The sequence below is a fragment of the Filicampus tigris genome, chromosome 5, assembly GCF_054856515.1.
Source record: "Filicampus tigris isolate MCC_2025a chromosome 5, RoL_Ftig_1.0, whole genome shotgun sequence".
Lineage (NCBI taxonomy): Eukaryota > Metazoa > Chordata > Actinopteri > Syngnathiformes > Syngnathidae > Filicampus > Filicampus tigris.
The window spans coordinates 28,920,062-28,938,691 of record NC_141221.1 but is presented as its reverse complement, the minus strand read 5'-3'; the positions used below and the strand labels follow the sequence as shown (position 1 = coordinate 28,938,691).

The 18,630-nt window shown below is 43.2% G+C and overlaps 1 protein-coding gene across 11 annotated transcripts in view; it reads right to left on the bottom strand.

Annotated features, from left to right (window-relative positions):
* The window catches only part of pdzd2 (PDZ domain containing 2), a 139,615-nt gene extending 134,136 nt beyond the window's left edge, over positions 1–5,479 (bottom strand). For all 11 annotated transcript variants that reach the window (XR_015086731.1, XM_086030042.1, XM_086030043.1 and 8 more), the window contains exon 1: positions 5,128–5,479. The gene's annotated coding sequence lies outside the window, so the exon portion shown is untranslated. The remainder of the gene's footprint in view (positions 1–5,127) is intronic.
* Positions 5,480–18,630: the final 13,151 nt, after the last annotated feature.

Genomic DNA, 18,630 nt, shown 5'->3' with positions numbered 1-18,630 from the left:
ATTTATATTTCATATTAATTTTATCCGTATTTATTAATATATGTGTATCACAGCCTTTTATTGTTTTTTTTATCTATTGTATTATTTGTAAAGTGCTTTGTTTCAGCTCTAGCTGTTATGAAATGCGCTATATAAATAAAATTGTATTGTATTATACAGGTGGTTGACTGGTTAGCACGTCCGCCTCACAGTTCAGAGGTCGTGGGTTCGATCCCAGCACCGGCCTTCCTGTGTGGAGTTTGCATGTTCTCCCCGTGCCTGCGTGAATTTTCCCCGGGTACTCCGGTTTCCTCCCACATTCCAAAAATATGCTTGGTAGGTTAATTGGAGACTCTAAATTGCCTCTAGGAGTGATTGTGAGTGTGGATGTTTGTTTGTCTCTGTGTGCCCTGTGATTGGCTGGCAACCAATTCAGGGTGTCCCCCGCCTACTGCCCGAAGACAGCTGGGATAGGCTCCAGCACCCCCCGCGACCCTTGTGAGGATAAGCGGAATAGATGATAGATGGATGTATTGTAGAGTTCAACTTGTTTCTCAGTCGATGTTCAACAAGATCACTGTCCACAGGCGTCTGTGTCAAGATTTCTGCAGCTTGTCAAAGTTGTGGGCTCCTCAGAACTGCAGATACGGCACCCGGCTGCTCTAGATCGTGAGCCTTCATGTCCAAAGAGTTGTTCTAGCGCGTGATTACGTCCATAATTTGTTTGTGCGCGGGCAGCTCGAGCTGTCTTTATTTAGACGTCAAAAGTGCTGCTGCTGTTGAGCATTGGTGAAAAAAAGAAACTATACGCTTGACATCTAAACAAACATGATACGCGGCCAACTTTGGACCAGCTGCACTAGCGTTGCGTTCATTGCCTGCACGATAAGCACTTAATGTGTGGCTCAAAGCCAGCCTCACGTATCGCCACATTCATGTTGCGAGCGTTGTCAGTCACAACAGCGATTCCGTGATTTGGCCTCGGAAGTTCCCATTCGGTGACAGCTCCTTTTAGGACATCTGCTATATTCTAGTCTTTTATTATTTTACTAGCACTAGTTTACAATTGTTATTTTTGACTATCACTAGAATGCACTACTGTTGTATTTTACACATTCTTCTGTACATGACTGCAGATCTCAAAGTCGGACGCTTTAGGTATTTTTTAATTACTGCTGCATATGTATATGGACTTGAGGTAAGATCTTAAGCCCGAGCCCGAGCTGACCCGAATTTCGGGCCTGGTCGGGCCTAAAATGCCAATCATTACGTTGGGGTCGGATTGGGCTTCTCTCTCGCTGCCTTTTTAAAAAAAATAAATATATGTTTATAAAAATGTTTACTAAAACGATGTGTGGATACTAAACTAAGGAATACTTGTTATAAAATAAATAATTTGGATAAAACAGAGAAGGCGCTGTAAGGCAATCGCCATTTAACTACTAAATAGGAGCCGCAGAGCCAGAGCACGCTTTGCGCACGACAGAGCCAGAGCATCCTCTAATATGGACTACATCATGAAGACCGCAAACAGTACATGCTAAATGCATCGAAGATTCGTTCTGTATCCACTTGTCATGTCATGTCATCTTCCAAACCGCTTATCCTATACAGGGTCGCGGGGAGTTGCTGGAGCCTATCCCAGCCGTCAACGGGCGAAGGCAGACTACACCCCGAACTGGTCGCCAGCCAGTCGCAGGGCACACATAGACACTGTCACTGAGCGGGAATCGATCCCACGCTGCCCGCACACAACTCGGGCGTGTGTACCACTACACTATCAGCGGACCTGTATCCACTTGTGCAAACCTGAAATTGTATTGTATTATGTTGTATCATGAGCTTTTAATATATCGCCAACCTCCCCACAATATTGTGATAATTATCATATCATAACATTTGGATATCGTGACATCCCTAGTAGGGGACGATATGCATCGCCTCTGCCAAAAAATCTAAACAAAAAAAAGGGAGAGGGAAGAATCAGTTCAACTTAAGCAGCACGAGATAGATGAGACTACAACTGCATTCGAGGAAGGTGGGAAGTTGGACATATCCCACTCGGATTGTCCCAGTTCAGATCTCAAAGCATTCGAGGCGAAATTAAACAACAAAGATGCCTGAGTCCAATGAATTGTTGTTCTGGTTCCTCTGATTTCATTCATCCATCCATCCATCTATCCATCCATTATCCAAAACACTTAGTTCACTAAATAACTACAGGCTAAGGAGACAATGCCATATCTGGTTAGTACAAATCACATTATTCCATGACATTATTTTGAAAAACTAAATTAATGTAATCATTAAGAAAGATACATTTGTATATAATCTTGTAAAATTGTGTTGTGCCATTCACAGTTTGTGTCTCCGTGGGGGTAGCCATTGTCGAGTGACGTCAGATTGAAGCCGGTTGGTGTCGGGGTCCTTTTATTTTTTTATTTTGCAACTCTGTCCTCCCAGTTGAAAGTGCCGATCCAGTGCACTTTTCCAGGTCGGAAGTCAGAAAAATCCGACTTCTTCCCATCTACCCCTAAACCGTTTTTTTTGCAAGACAAGAACAAGGCCGAAATAAAGACTCTATTGGCAAGTGAGTTTGACAAGTGGGGGAACATCTACCCCTGCATTCTAGCAAGCATTGCTTTAGCGATCCCTGTTTCAAGTGTGAATTTCAAACGGGACTTTTCAACAATGAATCGGGTCATTTTCAGAAGCAAAACAATCTTTCGTGTTTTTCTTATTGGTAGTTTTATTTTAACAATGAATCCTTAAGTGAAAACAGACCACCGACAGGAGAATATGTGGCCGCCTGCTTAAAAATATCTCTGATCCTTTGGACTTCAATTTTGAAAATGCGCTGGAATATTTTCTTAGGAATGCAGATAAAATTCAATGCCACAATGAAGGATGCAAACTCAAGAAAATTTAACAGCTCCTTTCGATTTAATGACCTCCCTCATTTCTTATTTATTTTTAATGTGTTTATTCAAGTAAGCAATTATATTTTTATTGAAATTTCTTTTACGTGACTTGCTGTTTGATTTTGCATTAATTTATTTTTAATTTATTTATTCAAGTACAATTTTATTTTTTAAATGTTTACATTTATTGGTTAAGTTATTCAGGAAGTATTTGTTTAAATGCAACATTAATTTATTGTTGCTAAATATATTCATTTTCACTTGAGCATATTAGTTGCCATTAAAAGAAAATTATTGTATTAAAAAATCAAACTCCTTTTTTGGGAGTCGTAAAAACTGACATCAATGCAAAATGTTTTGCAGCTTCTAACTTAGTGTGGGTGTTTTTAATGGTCCCGAAATAAGCAATATACTAGATTCTAATTATCATTGATTGAGTACTCCTGTAATCTACAGGTATAACCACTTGCCTTACATCACTGCACAAAAACAAGACAGCACTTTTGCCTCCCTTTTAAATCTTCTAAATTTAGCTAATAAGGACCTATAGAACTACCACTAGTCCTGTATACTACTAACTACACAGCAATACGCTACTAGCAACCACAAGAAATGTTGTATTCCCCCTCCAACATTCACAAGTCTCATTGCTTTTTCATTCACACCCCTCATGGTTACATACCTGTCAACTTATACGTTTTCCCCGTATTTTAAACGTTTTTTGATCATTACAAATTTTGTACGCCGTATAACAGTTTTTGTACGGGAAAAAAGGAAAATTAAAAACTCGTTTTTTGTTCGACCGATGTCGTCTTGCCCATTTCGGCTCTAATCCGGATCGCCCCCGTCACTGGTAGCAGATGACAACGTCATCGTCGATTGCTAATATTGAAATCATGCACTGCTACGTATAATAAGCAAATTTACTGCAAGTGGGGAAAGAACTAAGAAAGATGCTGAAAGAATTGTTTGTGTTGTTTATTTGGTAAATAAAATAAACTTGTTTACACAAATTATCTTTGTTCTTATTCTACATAGTCTGTCTTGCTGTGAGTAAATAGGCGCCGCGTTGTGTTTGTAAGGTTTCTTCTCGCTTAATAAGAGGAATTGCAATCATTAATAAGGGGGGCAATTAGCTGAGGTTGACAGGTATGTGGTTACCAACACTTGCCTTAGTTGCTATCCAGTCGAGGCTACTATATTCAATACTGGGGTGTCGAGAATGTTTGTTGACTTAGTTTCAGAATGACTTTAAAATCAATGGCATATTAGAATTTGTTTTTCTCGAAGGTGTAGCTAAAATGCAAATAATGTGTTGTGAAACTATCCCAAAAATGTTTTAACAAAAGAAATGTAATTTCACGTTTATGTAGAATGATAATATATAAATTACTTTTTATTCCTCCCAACCTCTGTGTTTAATTGGAATTGCCTAAGTGATTCCTTAATGTGGTGGGGTAGGAAGGATGGTTTTAGTCTGAGTGACTAAAAATAATTGTAGGCCTATACATGCAAGGACAAATCAAATAATTTATCTTTGAAAAATTGGCACATTAATACTCACCACCGTTTTTCTACTTGTTGTGCACATAACTTTGTGTTCATACTTTTATTTGTAGCCTTTTTAAGATGAGTTGATGTATTGCATGCATTTGTTAACATCATCCACCATTCACCATTCATTAACCAAGTACAGTAGGTTAATGAATGGTGAGCAGATGGATATAAATCTTGCAGCCTGACTCGACAAGATAATAACAATAATAATAATGATAATAATAATGATAATAATAATAATAAGAAGAAGAAGAAGAAGAAGAAGAAGAAGAAGAAGAAGAAGAAGAAGAAGAAGAAGAAGAAGAAGAAGAAGAAGAAGAAGAAGAAGAAGAAGAAGAAGAAGAAGAAGAAGAAGAAGAAGAAGAAGAAGAAGAACTACAGACGGTTAAAATGGATTTTTAATGTTGCAGTCCACCACTCAAATCCTATTTAAAGATATCTGGTGGAATGAAGCATGTTAGGACAGAAGCGTTTAGCACGCCTTAGGCTTGCTGTTCTTGGACCTAAAAATACATTTAAATCGTATTAATCATTTCCTAAGAAGCTAGAACAATCTGTCAAAACTCACTTGGATGTGTTTCACGAATGTATGATTTATTTAGGGGGAGAAAGCCAGAGTGCGTTGAAAAACAAAGAAAAAGGGAAAAAAAGAAAAAGTATTTGACACTACCTTGAGCTGCATGGCGATGAATTTTGAAGCTGTGTCCATTCCTGTTGAAAACGTCGTGGAAAGCTCATGTTCGCGAAAACAACATATATAAACACTTTGAGCGTCACTCAACTACCGAGATAAATACCGAATTCACGCACTGTTGGAAATGCACCAGACGCGAAAATCGTGTTAAAAATAAAACATCCCGGACGTAAACCCCTCTCGGAAACAAGCATAAACCTGTAGGATTCGGCTGTTGCTTTGCTTCTCATGTGTTGCTTTATCCAAAGGTATGATTAAAATACTTTGGGGAATCAAGCGGCATTTGGCAGCCTCTCTGTCCGCTACAGGCGGGGCCAAAAACACAGACTGCTACGTTGTTATTACTCTGGACTCCGCCTCCCAGACAGTTTCCGCTTGTGTCACGCAAGAAAACTGCTTTTAGATTGAAATAAAAGGTCGGCTACTATGTGTTTGTGTATCCACACACACACACGCACACGCACCCACACACGCACACACACATATACAGTATATATCTATATATTAGGGATGTCAAAATTAAAGCATTAACTATGGAGATTAATTTGAATTTCATAATGCACTAAAAAAATAATTCAGTTAACTGAGTTTTATTTAAGCGGCACGGTTGCCAACTGGTTAGCACGTCCGCCTCACAGTTCAGAGGTCGTGGGTTCGATCCTGGCTCCGGCCTCCCTGTTTGGAGTTTGCATGTTCTCCCCGTGCCTGCGTGGGTTTTCTCCGGGTACTCCGGTTTCCTCCCATATTCCAAAAGCATGCATGGAAAGTTGATTGGACTCTCTAAATTGCCCCTAAGTGTGATTGTGAGTGCGGATGTTTGTCTTTGTGTGCCCTGCGATTGGCTGGCAACCAATTCAGGGTGTCCCCCGCCTACTGCCCGAAGACAGCTGGGATAGGCTCCAGCACGCCCCGCGACCCTTGTGAGGATAAGCGGTATCGATAATGGATGGATGGATGAGTTTTATGTATTTCCTGTAGCAGCTGACCTCTGCTCACTTTGCAGCCAAACTTAGAGGAGAGTCACTGTCGCAAATTCGGACTTTTACGTAGTTTTACTTTAAAATTTGCTTGACGGCTCATTGGAGGAATCCAAAATAATTTGCACACTTTGCAAAGCCAATTTCAAGTACCATATTAATTGTTACTTGTATGTCGTTGGTGTATTGTTCAACTGTTGTATTTTACAGGAAAAGAATTGTATTCAAGGATCAAAGAATGCTATTAGAACAGTCTTTGAATCGAAATATACTTTTATTTTTTTTCCCACATTAATTCCAAGATTTTACTCAAGTTAAATATCGGTTCCAAGCTTCGTAAACATGTAATCAAATCACGAGTGTCATTACTACGAAAATCAATCAATATTACTTGTACAGTATGTGCTTCCCTTTTGTTTTTGCTTGCCATGTTGTTGTTGCCTGTTGCCAACAGTGTTGGGCATGTTACTTCCAAAATGTAATGTATTACATATTACTAGTTACTTGCATGTGAAATTAGTAAGTTTCTTTACAATATTACTCTATTTGTAGAGTAATGCGTTACTCAAGTTTAAATTACTTTTAAGTCACTTTTTAAAAAATCGGGGATTAATTTATTTAATAATGATTTCAAGACCTTAAAAGGAAAATGCAAAATTTGCTGCCATACTCTAGCTGGTAAAGTTAACTTATGAGCATATTTAACTATATAGTGTGGTCTATAATATTAAATGTTTCGACTCTATGGTGTGGTGGGACATCACTACCTTTGATCAATATTTGTATCAGTAAGTTTTATTTTTTAAATATAAATATTGGAACTGATATTTTGTCCAGTAAATAAATAATCACAGACTGTAAACTACAAATGAAATTATCATTATTCTCAAATTAATTTACACACTGGGGGCGGCATGGCTCAGTGGTAGAGTGGTCCTTTTCCAACCGGCAGGTTGTGGGTTCAATCCCCGGCCATTGTGACCATGTTGAAGTATCCTTGAGCAAGATACTGAACCCCCAGTTGCTCCCAATGCTGCGTCATCAGGAGGTAGATGAGGTACAGTGTGAAGCGCTTTGAGTACCAAAGGTAGAAAAGCGTTATACAAGTGACAGTCCATTTGCCATTTACACACAAATAATAGTGATGCATAACATATATTTGATAATTGGTCTAACAAGATAGATAGATAGATAGATAGATAGATAGATAGATAGATAGATAGATAGATAGATAGATAGATAGATAGATAGATAGAAACACACAGCAATAAAAGCAAAAATATGTATTGATCAAGTCAAAACTGACCTGACTAAAAGTTTTTCCCTTTTTCATTATTATTTTTTCTATTTATAGTCATTGAAAGTTTTGAGGTGATTTGAAAAAAAAAGGTAAAAAAGGTCCGATTGATGGTGCCGTAGCGTGATGTCATTTGTCACCGGGAGATGATTTGCATTTTGATTGCGGACAGCCAATCAGAATCACTACGTTTTACATAGGGCAATTGATGGCATTAAGTTCTATAAATCATAATTAAAAAGGACTGTGACTTATTTTTTTGCAGTTTATTTGCTTCGTTTTACTTAGGTTTGTTCCTGCTTGTATTTTGTGTCTATGATTTGCATTTTATTTTATAAAACCGTGACAGTGATAATTGTCACAAACAATAACTTCTCAGCCCTTTTAATTGTTGTCAATGGTGTAATGACAATTGAGTTGCTTGGCAGAGAGTAGACTCGCGCACCTACATTGTTGCGCAAGGTTTCAAATGCGACAAGAACTTTTTATTTGAGTATTGCTGGAAATAATAGCATACAATCAAGTGATGTTGTGAACTACTCTACTTGCTAAATGATGTCAACATATGTATTGTAGTCCTGAAATTTGTAACGCGTTACCAGTCTCTGTAACTGTAATAATATTACAAAACAATCGGAGTAACAAGTTACATTACGTCGTTACTGCCTAAATGTAATGTATTACTGTACTGCATTACCGCGTTACCCCCAACACTGGATACTGCGTTACTTTTGTAATGCGTTACCCCCAACCCTGGTTGCCAAGTGGGCGGAGTGTGTAGAACCTTTGTCGTCTTGGGTAGTTGGGGTCTCTCTTTGTGTTATAGGACCATACACCCCTTGTCTGTGACCCCAGCCCTAAGGTTTACGGAGAATTGGGACATGTCTTTGTTCTCGTGAACGTGCAAATCTAGGGTTAAGGGACAAGACAAGATGTCCTTACATCGTGGTATTGGGATTGGGCCTTACTCAGAGCACATTGGAAATGAATGCAGTACCTAGCCAACAACCTTTGGAGCCGGTGGCAAAAAGTCGCAATTGGAAAATAGTAAAACCAAATCTGCAACCAGGAGATGTGGTCCTGTTGAAAGAGGCCTAGAACATGGGAATACCGGTAATTTGCCACTTAGACTGGTCACAAAGACTTTCCCCAGTGAGGATGGGCGAAACAGGAAGATAGAGGTAAAAATATTTCTGAAAGGAGAACACAGTCATAGTCGCAGGTAGCGGCCTATTAGTTATTACATGTCCTCCGTTACATTTACTTGAGTAAGTTTAGGGAAATTTTGCACTTCTAGAGTACTTTTAAATCACTATACGTTTTACTTTTACTTGAGTAGATTTGTGAAGAAGAAACTGTACTCTTACTTCGCTACATTAGGCTACATTGAACCCGTTACTTAATTCCCCTTCACGTACATATGGGTCTATCTCTCTCTCTCTCTCTCTCTCTCTCTCTCTCTCTCTCTCTCTCTCTCTTCTCTCTCTCAGAGAAACCAAGCAAACGTAGCCGTATGGCCGTATCGCCCTGCAGTCTCGTCACGTGATCATGTTCAACTTCAGCTGCGGGAAAGTTGTTTTCAGATGAAACGGATCGAAAATGTCACGCAGCAATGCCGACTATGCAGACACAGAAGAGGAGGTTCTTTGGGAAAAATGTTTGTTTTAGCATGTTTTGTCACATACACACAGACTGAAACACCCCCCCACCCACACACACACACACACACACAGTTTATACAAGTTCATGGGCTACTTTGTTGTTCTGCCTGCGGTCCGCAGACCCAAAGCATATCATTAACAGGGTCCCTGCTAAAAAAAAGTACAGGGGTTGAAATTTTGTGCTACTCGTGCTTAATTTATTTATTTTATTTATACTATCATTATTTTATTGTTTGTTAAAGTACTTGAATTTACGTAGAATGTCACCTCACTGGCAGGGAAGGAGCCCAAGCTTTTGTGCTGTCTGACTCATCTCCACACACAGTGTGGGCTCTGGTACCATTCCTCTTGAGAGGGGTTGGTCTCTCCTCCACTCTGGAGTTGCCTACGGTGAGAGGCGTCGAGCAAATGTGGATATACTTATTGACCCCCGGCCTTGTGCCTGTACATTGGGGTTCACCCCGGTGGAGGAGGGGGGATCCTTCCTTCCCTGTTTGCACCGACCATCGAGAGTATATTATCAGTATTGTGAATCGTGACTTACAGAAATGAAGTTCACATTTCACAGCATTTTTTTTCTTGATGGACTTTAATTTCATTGCATTGTTCATGGTCCTGACAACATGATGCAGACGAATCATTGAGTAGCATTCAGAAATATACCTTATAAGAGAAAATTTATAATCACATTGTGACCGATGAAATGCGCATTTCGAGCTTCTTCCAACCTTTTTGGTACAAGTGTTTACCACACTCTGTGGCATTTTTAATGTAGAAACGCTGAAAATAATTCACCGTATTCAAGTTATATGCACTTAGCGAGGCGCAAAAGCAAAATGGCCGCCGGTGACTTCACTTGTCATTACGGCAAGTAACCAAGAAAAGCTGAGTCTTTGGACACGCTGCATTCTACACATAGCAACAATTTTTGTCATGTGCATGGCATGTGTTGTAGATGTGTCGCAGACATACCGCGCAGCATAACACGCCAGTCACGTGATGCAATGAGGCCGTTGTCGCCCGCGCGAATGCGGGAGTATAAAGAGGCCTGTACTGCCGCATAGCGTACATTACGCAGGCTGGGGTGCAAGATGGCGCATGTCGAGTGAGCAGGCCAGACTCTTTTAATATACCGCGTTGGACAGACTTATGCTGCATTCGAGGAAAGTGGGAAGTCTGACTTTTCTGACTTACGACTACGATAAGTGCACTAGAACGACCCTTTGAACTGTTAGGTTTAAGGTCTAAATTACGATACTTACCCTAATTATCTGACTCCAAATTATTTACCATATATTTATTATTTGAACCGACATTAACCTTAGCTTCACCTTACCTAACAATTATGCGTGCTCGTTCCGTAAGAGAGAAGACCAGAAAGCCAATCAGCTGAATCACCGAGATTTTATTCCTAACAGCAAAAGCTAATACAGTATCGGGGGCTCGGTTCCCTCTCGTCTGTGCGCTCCTGTGGCCATCAGAGAGCGACACCACACCCGAGTTGCCCCGAACATTGTTATAGAAAACAATATGCAAATTAAACACACCAAAAACACTAGCCACTATCATTTCACTAGTTACATGGTATCTGCAATATATTTCTTCAGATGCTGATTGGTTCTATTTTCACCGCCGTCTCAGATGACGCCTTTTCTTGTGCACATGACTCGCTTGGTTGTAGCTCCTGAAAGCACCAAGTTATCTGCATTCCAAGAGGCCGGGGCCTTCAGAGAAACTGTGGCCCGCCTTTGTCTCCCTGTTTTTTCACTGGCGGCACCTGGTACCATCAAACCTCCCACACATTGTGTTCCTCTGATACATCCACTCCCCTGATACTGCAACCTTGAAACAGCTCTACTTCTACTCATTTGTAATACAACTTTGAATCATTAATAAATGGTTAACATACATTTATATATCTTCACAAACTAATAATAAAACCCTTCACTAGCCATACATGTATATGTCTTCACAAACTAATAATAAAACCCTTCACTCCCTCTCATGGTCTCATTTATGAGGCCATACCACATATTAATGTCTGTGTGCTGGATGTACTTACACCGCCGCCTCTAAAGTGATGTCATAGGAGGGCCCCACGCTTGCATCCGCCTGTTGTACCAAGACATACTGTCCACCCGGAGGCAAGGGACCCACAGTTTTCTCGATCAACCTTACTGTGAGAGCTCTAATACATGGAATGCAACAACAACCGCAAAGTACCATAATAGCTGCAAAAATAGCAACAGCAAGCAAAATGGAAGCAATCAACCCTTTCCAACTACCAAACATTTTCATCCAAGTATCCCAAATACTATTGTCCGCACCTGAATGTTCTTTCATCTTTTTATTGAGTGTCTGTAGTCCTTCAAGCGCTCTAGTCAGTCGTCCTCCTGGGGCAGTATTATTGGGTATAAATGTACAGCAGGTGTCGCCAAACATCCCACACACACCTTGTTTTTCTGCTAATATCATATCAAGGGCCATGCGATTTTGGAACGCCATAAGTGACGTGGCAGCCAATTGCTCATGCACTGCAGCCAATGATTCGTGCGTGTAGTTACCCAAACGCTGTACATTATAATGAACATAATCAATTCGGTCAACATTTTTATTGGGAGTGATCCACACCAACACACTTTCGAATCCTGCTGACACCTGATTTACCAGTTTGTACTCGTCTGGAACCCCTCTTGGGACTCCTATTGCGTCAATGTAGGTCGGGTCATTGTTGTCCATCCACTCTGGGGATGCACGTCTATGTCGAGTGAATAAGTCCTTCATTGGTCCGTCCCAGGGATCATCAATAGTCTGAAAATCAACAGGCATGATAAATCAAGTATAATTTTTTCTGTCTGGGTCAGCTCCCACTTGGAGCCCTTCGGTGCCCTGTACACCGTTTGTACTTTGCAGGTGTACGTCAGATACGACTTCTGGGTCGCATAGTCAGGATAGTCCTGGTCAACGCTGTCCTCCGTCACTCGTAGCCCGTCAGTCCCCTCCGTGTTGATCATCATCAAAAGCCATACAAAAACAAAAGCAACACACACTATTAATCCTACATATACTGGATTTTGCAAAAAGCGAAAAAATTGTAAATGTGGGGGTTTAACCCTCCCTCTCATGGCCGGGTCGTCGACCCGGCCAAACCACTGGACCCTCATTTTTGAGGGTTAAAGTCAGGAGCAGGACGCAATTGAGAATAATGATACCACTTTTGCCGTTTGTCACCAAGCTGCGCTGCGTGGGTTGTCCTCGCTAGGAAACGGAATGGGCCTTTCCACCTTGGTTCAGTCCACTTTCTGGAGATGACTCGCAAAACACGTATGGGGTGAGGTCTGATTCCAAGGTTCTTCAGCAGCTGATGATTTTGCTTTCTCCACAACCTGAGCAGAAACAATGGACACAAGAGCATTAAGGTATGACCAATAAGCAGCATGTGTTAAATCTGGCATCGGCACATCTTCTGGAGGCGCCAATGTTGATGCCGGTCCTGGCATTAAACGGCCCGTGAGGAGCTCAAAAGGCGCAAAGCCAGTCATTTTATTGACTGTCTGTCGGACAGCTAATAGCGCCAGTGGCAGTGCTTGAAGCCACGTCATTTTGGTTTGTGACATTATTTTAGCCAATTTTTCCTTCAACGTATGGTTCATTCGCTCAACTTTACCTTGGCTCTGAGGATGGTACACACAACCAAACCGATGCTGGAGCCCCAACATGGCTTCTACCTTGGCCAAGGCTTTGTTGTTAAAGTGTGTGCCATTATCAGACCGGACCAAGGCCGGGAAACCATGGGTTGGGATGTAATGGTTAACCAGTGCTTTAATGACAGAGGTCGAGTCCTCCTTTGCGCACGGGTAGGCCTCAGGCCACCCGGAGAAGGAATCAACCATCACCAAAAGGTAACGCTTGCCATTCACTCTTTCACTCATGTCAGTAAAATCAATCACAATTTCAGCACCTGGTTTCAATACCTGGTTTTGGTTTTAAAGTTGGTCTTGCATTAAATGTCTGACATGTCTGTCACTCTGAAACGTATTTCCAAACTACATCTGTCATTTTTGGGTGCCACCAATTTTTTAATTTCACCATCATCGGGTGAGGCCCATTATGTGCAATTGAGTGAGCCTCAGCCAAGATGGATTGCATAAGCTCACCTTCTGGGAGAGTGGGCTGGCCTCTCGTGCCAACCCACAGCCCATCAGGTCTTTTTACGGCCTTCGCTGCTATCCACATGGATTTTTGTTCAGGAGACGCCATTACTTGCAAAAGACAAAGTTCATCAAGAGTGGGTGGGAGTGGCAAAGCTGCATCTAGATGTTCACCATCAACAATGATGGCCTCATTACTGACCATCATTTCTACCTCAACAGTGTAGCCCGCAACCTGTTTGGCCAGCGCATCAGCCGCCTGATTACCTTTGGCTACCGTGGTGTCTGCTTTTGAATGTCCGGGGACTTTAACAATTGCTACTTGGAATGGTTGCGCCAAGGCCTCATGTAATCTGAGCATGAGGTCACGGTGGGCAATTGGTGTGCCTTTGGCAGTCATGAAACCATTTTGGAGCCATCCCTTGAGGTCAATAAGGGCGGCTGAAACTGCATATGCTGAATCCGAATAGATGGTGATTGCCTCACCTTGACATTGTTCGAGCGCCAGAGTGAGTGCCAGTACTTCTGCCGCTTGGGCAGATGGACGTTCTGTTATTTTCTGCGTCATGAGTGGCTGGAAAGAACCATCTCGCCATTCGACTGCAGCTGCTGCCGCGTGGAGAGAACCACTCTTATCGCGCCAGCAGCAACCGTCTGTGAATACAACTCGCCCTAGGCCAAGTGGTTCGGCATAAAGATCGGGTCTCACTTTGATCTGGTTCTGTATTTTTAATGCACATTCATGTGGGCCAACCAAAAATTGGTCTGCCATATTGATACCATTGTGAACAAAATTGATGTTTGGTGCTGTTAAAATTTTCATCGGTCTGGTTTGACGCAATGGTGTCAAGACAAATGATCCTGAAGCCACAAAGGCTGACACAGAGTGTTCCGTGAGGACATACAGTGGATGTCCCATGACCAAATGTGCAGTCTTTGGTAAAATTTTACCTAAGCCTGCTGCGTAACGAACGCATTCTGGGTGTCTTTGCTCAAAAGTATCCAATGGGACGTGACAGTACATTAAGACTGCTCTCCCTCCTTGTGCTTTTTGGTAAAGAATACCATTTGCTGTTTGGCGTGTGATTGACACATCTAGGTGGAATGGCTTGACATAATTTGGGGCCGCCAAAGCAGCCGCTGAGGCGAGTTCTTGAATCAAAGTCACAAAAAGCTGTGTAGCTTCTACAGTCCACTCTAAGTGTGCTTTGAGGTTTCGTGGCCCTTTTACTTTGACAAGGTCACAAAGGACACTTGTTTTGTCCACAAAACATGGGATTTAATTTCTGCTGTATCCACATAAGCCCAGAAATGACAACATTTCCTGGACTGTGGTTGGGCATTTGTGATGAAGAATGGAATTCCTGTGATCTGGTGACATTGCAAGGCCAATGGGGGACACCACTCTTCCCAAAAACGTAACCCTTTGTCTGCAACATTGCAACTTTTTCTTTGACACCTTGAAACCCAACTCATGCAGTTTGGTCAACAGCCTCTTAGTAGCTTCCAAACATGCTTCCTGGCTGGCTGCTGCAATCAATAAATCGTCCACATATTGCAACAAAATGGAGCCTTCTGGAATCTCACATGGTCCCAGAAGCTCTTTCAAAACTTGGTTGAAAATGCCAGGGGAGTTCTTGAACCCCTGTGGCAATCTGGTGTATTGCAACTTACACCCTTTGTAAGAAAATGAAAACACATGACGAATGTTGGGATCCAACGGCACACAAAAATATGCATTGGCCAAATCAATCACTGTGAACCACTTGTACATGGGACTTAAACTTGTCAGAATCCTGTGAGGATCTGGTACTGGTAACACTGGGGTCAATGTGACATCGTTGACTGGTCTCAAATCATGAGCCATTCGATATGTCTTTTTGTCAGCCTTTTGAACGGGTCTCAATGGGGTGTTCCACTGTGAAATTGATTCTTCCAAAACGCCTGCATCCCACAAGCCACACAAAGTTTCTTCCATGCCTTCGTCTGCCTCTCTAGGCCATCTATACTGATACTGATACTGAAAACCACATTGCTCCTCCTGAATCCGAGATTCGACCTTCCGACGGACCCTTCTCTCCAGCACCCCTGAGTAGACCTTACTGGGGAGGCTGAGGAGTGTGATCCCTTTATAGTTGGAGTACACCCTCCGGTCCCCCTTCTTAAAAAGGGGGACCACCACCACGGTCTGCCAATCCAGAGGCACTGTCCCCGATGTCCACGCGATGTTGTAGAGGCGTGTCAACCATGACAGCCTCTCAACATCCAGAGCCTTTATGAGCTCCGGGCGGATCTCATCAACCCCCGGGGCTTTGCCACCGAGGAGGTTTTTGACGACCTCGGTTACTTCAACCCCAGAGATGGGAGAGCCCACCTCAGAGTCTCCAGGCTTTCCTTCCTCAGTGGAAGGCGTGAGTGGAATTGAGGAGGTCTTCGAAGTATTCTCTCCACCGACCCACAACGTCCCGAGTTGAGGTCAGCAGCACCCCATCTCCACTATAAACAGTGTTAATGGTGCACTGCTTTCGCCTCCTGAGACGCCGGATGGTGGACCAGAATTTCCTCGAAGACGTCCGGAAGTCATTTTCCATGGCCTCCCCGAACTCCTCCCACACCTGAGTTTTTGCCTCAGCAACAGCCAGAGCTGCACTCCGCTTGGCCAGCCGGTACCTGTCAGCTGCCTCCGGAGTCCCGCAGGCCAAAAAGGCCCAATAGGACTCCTTCTTCAGCTGGACAGCATCCAGGGTTCGGAGATTGCCGCCACGACAGGCACCGACCACCTTGCGGCCACAGCTCCGATCAGCCGCCTCAACAAGGGAGGCACGAAACATGTCCCCCGCCTCCCCCAGGACGTGGGTAAAGTTCTGCCGGAGGTGGGAGTTAAAACTCCTTCTGACAGGGGATTCTGCTAGACGTTCCCAGCAAACCCTCACAATACGTTTAGGTCTGCCAGGTCGGACCGGCATCTTTCCCCACCATTGGAGCCAACTCACCACCAGATGGTGATCAGTTGACAGCTCCGCCCCTCTCTTCACCCGAGTGTCCAAAACATGCGGCCGCAAATCCGATGATACAACTACTAAGTCGATCATCGAACTGCGGCCTACGGTATCTAGACGCTAGACATTTAAACCATTCCAATTTCAAATTCACAACATTCAGCTCATTCAACTCACATTCCACATGACCCATGATTCCTACTTCCCAAAAATTCAAATTATTCTAACTTTGAACGCATTTTCAAAATTCCCATAGGCACATTCACAACCTTCAGCTTATTTAACTCACATTCCAATAGCAGAGGCTGCATAGCTCAGTGGTAGAGTGGTGGTTTCCCAACCAGGAGGTGGTGGGTTCAATCCGGCCATTCCATGCTTGTTTCCAATTTTTTTCCTGACTTCCTTCTTTCATTGTTAACTCACATTCGACATCACCCACAATTCCTACTTCCCAATTCAAATTATTATCTTGGTCAGGGATATTAGCTAGACTGGGGATGCTCACCCCGAGGTCTCTGCAGTGCGGTGGCCATCTTGGTCAGGGACATTAGCTAGACTGGTGATACGCAACCCGAGGTCTCCCCAGTGCGGCTGCCATCTTGGGCAGGGACATTAGCTAGACTGCGGATACTTGCCCCGAGGTCTCCCCAGTGCAGTGGTCATCTTGGACAGGGACATTTGCTAGACTGGGGATACTCACCCCGAGGACTCCGCAGTGTGGCGGCTATCTTGGTCAAAACTATAGCTAGACTGGGGATACACACCCAGAGGTCTCCCCAGTGCAGCAGTCATCTTGGGCCGTGACATTAGCTAGACTGCGGATACTCACCCCGAGGTCTCCACAGTGTGGCGGCCATCTTGGTCAGGGACATTAGCTAGACTGGGGATGCTCACCCCGAGGTCTCCGCAGTGCGGCGGCTATCTTGGTCAGGGACATTAGCTAGAATAGGGATACACAACCCGAGGTCTCCCCAGTGCGGCGGCCATCTTGGTCAGGGACATTAGCTAGACTGGGGATACTCGCTCCGAGGTCTTCCCGGTGCGGCGGCCATCTTGGTCAGGGACATTAGCTAGACTGGGGATACTTGCCCCGAGGTCTCCCCGTTGCGGTGGCCATCTTGGTCAGGGACATTAGCTAGACTGGGGGATACTAGCCCTAAGGTCTCCCCGATGCTGCTGCAATCTTGGTCAGGGACATTAGCTAGACTGGGGTTACTCACCCCGAGGTCTCCGCAGTGTGGCGGCCATCTTGGTAAGGGACATTAGCCAGACTGGGGATACTCACCTCGAGGTCTCCTAGGTGCGGCGGCCATCTTGGTCAGGGACATTAGCTACACTGGGGATACTCGCCCCGAGGTCTCCCCGGTGTGGCACCCATCTTGGTCACGGACATTATTTAGACAGGGGACACTCACCCCGAGGTCTTCCCAGTGTGGTGTCCATCTTGGTCAGGGACATTACTCAGACTGGGGATACTCACCCCGAGGTCTCCCCGGTGCGGCGGCCAATTTGATCAGGTACACTTGCTAGACTGGGGTTACTCACCCCGAGGTCTTTGCAGTGTGGCGGCCATCACATTATTATTCTTACATTCCCCCCCTGTTTTTATATAATATAAAGCTAAACCTACAAAGCTAACAATCTTAATCATGAAAAATCCAACACATGAATAATAAAATACATTATTATTCTTACATTCCCCCGTTTTTATATAATATAAAGCTAAACCTACAAAGCTAACAATCCTAATCATGAAAAATCTAACACATGAATCAGTATATACATCATTCTTCTTACATTCCCCTCTGTTTTTCTTACATTTGCACAGTCCATTGTTATTGTTTTACTCTGTCCCAAGGACGCAGCGCCTTACCACAGGATGCTCTTCGATAAGAGCATCGTTCCTATTTTGCGGCTGCGTTCTACTCACATTCCATTTCTTCACAAGCAACTTCGACTCACACGATTAAAACAAGTTTATAATGCTGAAAAAATACCTTAGAATAATTATAAGAGTAAATATGGTATAACCCACGAACAATTATTCTATCATTCCCTCCTGTTTATCACATATTTGCTTAAACCCTTCGTCCAATTTCATTCACCCATTATTACGAAAACAAATATATTCACCCCTCTTACTTCTTATGAAAACAAAATATTTACCCTCAGAAGCACCGTTAATCCGTACTCATAGTCACCTAAATCTGGAAACGAATCAGCCATGTACAATGTACATCATCATCATCATCATCACCTTTAATGTCATGATCCAGTAAAGGATACAATTGAGCCATTCCGTTCCAAATGGGGGGGAGTGCTGTTATCATCTGTTAAGGAGAGAGCGCAGACAAGGAATACAACAAACAACATCCACACAAGGTCAAGAAATTG